The sequence below is a fragment of the Schistocerca gregaria genome, chromosome 11 (genome assembly GCF_023897955.1).
Source record: "Schistocerca gregaria isolate iqSchGreg1 chromosome 11, iqSchGreg1.2, whole genome shotgun sequence".
Taxonomy (NCBI): Eukaryota; Metazoa; Arthropoda; class Insecta; order Orthoptera; family Acrididae; genus Schistocerca; species Schistocerca gregaria.
Window position 1 is genome coordinate 7,727,692 of NC_064930.1, and position 4,740 is coordinate 7,732,431.

Below are 4,740 nucleotides of genomic sequence, written 5' to 3' on the forward strand. Positions count from 1 at the left end.
GAAATACATTTGGAGGCATTCTGTAATCTGTGGACGTTCAGAGTGTTGATGAAACACAGAAATTGCATCGGTATTGAATACAACACGCACCACGAGCACTTTTCTCCATGGGAGTAATGTCTCAAACTGTCTACGCTTTTATCGATTCCTGGGAGACCAGTAGTAGTTTTCGAAACACAATTGGAGGCATTCTGTAATCTGTAGACGTTCAGAGTGTTGATGAAACACAGAAATTGCATCGGTATTGAATACAACACGCACCACGAGCATTTTTCTCCTTGGGAGTAATGTCTCAAACTGTCTACGCTTTTATCGATTCCTGGGAGACCAGTAGTAGTTTTCGAAACACAATTGGAAGCATTCTGTAATCTGTGGACGTTCAGAGTGTTGATGAAACACAGAAATTGCATCGGTATTGAATACAACACGCACCACGAGCACTTTTCTCCATGGGAGTAATGTCTCAAACTGTCTACGCTTTTATCGATTCCTGGGAGACCAGTAGTAGTTTTCGAAATACATTTGGAGGCATTCTGTAATCTGTGGACGTTCAGAGTGTTGATGAAACACAGAAATTGCATCGGTATTGAATACAACACGCACCACGAGCACTTTTCTCCATGGGAGTAATGTCTCAAACTGTCTACGCTTTTATCGATTCCTGGGAGACCAGTAGTAGTTTTCGAAATACATTTGGAGGCATTCTGTAATCTGTGGACGTTCAGAGTGTTGATGAAACACAGAAATTGCATCGGTATTGAATACAACACGCACCACGAGCACTTTTCTCCATGGGAGTAATGTCTCAAACTGTCTACGCTTTTATCGATTCCTGGGAGACCAGTAGTAGTTTTCGAAATACATTTGGAGGCATTCTGTAATCTGTGGACGTTCAGAGTGTTGATGAAACACAGAAATTGCATCGGTATTGAATACAACACGCACCACGAGGACTTTTCTCCATGGGAGTAATGTCTCAAACTGTCTACGCTTTTATCGATTCCTGGGAGACCAGTAGTAGTTTTCGAAACACAATTGGAAGCATTCTGTAATCTGTGGACGTTCAGAGTGTTGATGAAACACAGAAATTGCATCGGTATTGAATACAACACGCACCACGAGCACTTTTCTCCATGGGAGTAATGTCTCAAACTGTCTACGCTTTTATCGATTCCTGGGAGACCAGTAGTAGTTTTCGAAACACAATTGGAAGCATTCTGTAATCTGTGGACGTTCAGAGTGTTGATGAAACACAGAAATTGCATCGGTATTGAATACAACACGCACCACGAGCACTTTTCTCCATGGGAGTAATGTCTCAAACTGTCTACGCTTTTATCGATTCCTGGGAGACCAGTAGTAGTTTTCGAAATACATTTGGAGGCATTCTGTAATCTGTGGACGTTCAGAGTGTTGATGAAACACAGAAATTGCATCGGTATTGAATACAACACGCACCACGAGGACTTTTCTCCATGGGAGTAATGTCTCAAACTGTCTACGCTTTTATCGATTCCTGGGAGACCAGTAGTAGTTTTCGAAACACAATTGGAAGCATTCTGTAATCTGTGGACGTTCAGAGTGTTGATGAAACACAGAAATTGCATCGGTATTGAATACAACACGCACCACGAGGACTTTTCTCCATGGGAGTAATGTCTCAAACTGTCTACGCTTTTATCGATTCCTGGGAGACCAGTAGTAGTTTTCGAAACACAATTGGAAGCATTCTGTAATCGGTGGACGTTCAGAGTGTTGATGAAACACAGAAATTGCATCGGTATTGAATACAACACGCACCACGAGCACTTTCCTCCATGGGAGTAATGTCTCAAACTGTCTACGCTTTTATCGATTCCTGGGAGACCAGTAGTAGTTTTCGAAATACATTTGGAGGCATTCTGTAATCTGTGGACGTTCAGAGTGTTGATGAAACACAGAAATTGCATCGGTATTGAATACAACACGCACCACGAGCACTTTTCTCCATGGGAGTAATGTCTCAAACTGTCTACGCTTTTATCGATTCCTGGGAGACCAGTAGTAGTTTTCGAAATACATTTGGAGGATTCTGTAATCTGTGGACGTTCAGAGTGTTGATGAAACACAGAAATTGCATCGGTATTGAATACAACACGCACCACGAGCACTTTTCTCCATGGGAGTAATGTCTCAAACTGTCTACGCTTTTATCGATTCCTGGGAGACCAGTAGTAGTTTTCGAAATACATTTGGAGGCATTCTGTAATCTGTGGACGTTCAGAGTGTTGATGAAACACAGAAATTGCATCGGTATTGAATACAACACGCACCACGAGGACTTTTCCCCATGGGAGTAATGTCTCAAACTGTCTACGCTTATATCGATTCCTGGGAGACCAGTAGTAGTTTTCGAAACACAATTGGAAGCATTCTGTAATCTGTGGACGTTCAGAGTGTTGATGAAACACAGAAATTGCATCGGTATTGAATACAACACGCACCACGAGCACTTTCCTCCATGGGAGTAATGTCTCAAACTGTCTACGCTTTTATCGATTCCTGGGAGACCAGTAGTAGTTTTCGAAATACATTTGGAGGCATTCTGTAATCTGTGGACGTTCAGAGTGTTGATGAAACACAGAAATTGCATCGGTATTGAATACAACACGCACCACGAGCACTTTTCTCTATGGGAGTAATGTCTCAAACTGTCTACGCTTTTATCGACTCCTGGGAGACCAGTAGTAGTTTTCGAAACACAATTGGAGGCATTCTGTAATCTGTAGACGTTCAGAGTGTTGATGAAACACAGAAATTGCATCGGTATTGAATACAACACGCACCACGAGCACTTTTCTCCATGGGAGTAATGTCTCAAACTGTCTACGCTTTTATCGATTCCTGGGAGACCAGTAGTAGTTTTCGAAATACATTTGGAGGCATTCTGTAATCTGTGGACGTTCAGAGTGTTGATGAAACACAGAAATTGCATCGGTATTGAATACAACACGCACCACGAGCACTTTTCTCCATGGGAGTAATGTCTCAAACTGTCTACGCTTTTATCGATTCCTGGGAGACCAGTAGTAGTTTTCGAAATACATTTGGAGGCATTCTGTAATCTGTGGACGTTCAGAGTGTTGATGAAACACAGAAATTGCATCGGTATTGAATACAACACACACCACGAGCACTTTTCTCCATGGGAGTAATGTCGCAAACTGTCTACGCTTTTATCGATTCCTGGGAGACCAGTAGTAGTTTTCGAAATACATTTGGAGGCATTCTGTAATCTGTGGACATTCAGAGTGTTGATGAAACACAGAAATTGCATCGGGATTGAATACAACACGCACCATGCGCATTTTTCTCCATGGGAGTAATGTCTCAAACTGTCTACGCTTTTATCGATTCCTGGGAGACCAGTAGTAGTTTTCGAAATACATTTGGAGGATTCTGTAATCTGTGGACGTTCAGAGTGTTGATGAAACACAGAAATTGCATCGGTATTGAATACAACACGCACCATGCGCATTTTTCTCCATGGGAGTAATGTCTCAAACTGTCTACGCTTTTATCGATTCCTGGGAGACCAGTAGTAGTTTTCGAAATACATTTGGAGGCATTCTGTAATCTGTGGACGTTCAGAGTGTTGATGAAACACAGAAATTGCATCGGTATTGAATACAACACGCACCACGAGCACTTTTCTCCATGGGAGTAATGTCTCAAACTGTCTACGCTTTTATCGATTCCTGGGAGACCAGTAGTAGTTTTCGAAATACATTTGGAGGCATTCTGTAATCTGTGGACGTTCAGAGTGTTGATGAAACACAGAAATTGCATCGGTATTGAATACAACACGCACCACGAGCACTTTTCTCCATGGGAGTAATGTCTCAAACTGTCTACGCTTTTATCGATTCCTGGGAGACCAGTAGTAGTTTTCGAAACACAATTGGAAGCATTCTGTAATCTGTGGACGTTCAGAGTGTTGATGAAACACAGAAATTGCATCGGTATTGAATACAACACGCACCATGCGCATTTTTCTCCATGGGAGTAATGTCTCAAACTGTCTACGCTTTTATCGATTCCTGGGAGACCAGTAGTAGTTTTCGAAATACATTTGGAGGCATTCTGTAATCTGTGGACGTTCAGAGTGTTGATGAAACACAGAAATTGCATCGGTATTGAATACAACACGCACCACGAGCACTTTTCTCCATGGGAGTAATGTCTCAAACTGTCTACGCTTTTATCGATTCCTGGGAGGCCAGTGGTAGTTTTCGATATACATTTGGAGGCATTCTGTAATCTGTGGACGTTCAGAGTGTTGATGAAACACAGAAATTGCATCGGTATTGAATACAACACGCACCACGAGCACTTTTCTCCATGGGAGTAATGTCTCAAACTGTCTACGCTTTTATCGATTCCTGGGAGACCAGTAGTAGTTTTCGAAACACAATTGGAAGCATTCTGTAATCTGTGGACGTTCAGAGTGTTGATGAAACACAGAAATTGCATCGGTATTGAATACAACACGCACCACGAGCACTTTTCTCCATGGGAGTAATGTCTCAAACTGTCTACGCTTTTATCGATTCCTGGGAGACCAGTAGTAGTTTTCGAAATACATTTGGAGCCATTCTGTAATCTGTGGACGTTCAGAGTGTTGATGAAACACAGAAATTGCATCGGTATTGAATACAACACGCACCACGAGCACTTTTCTCCATGGGAGTAATGTCTCAA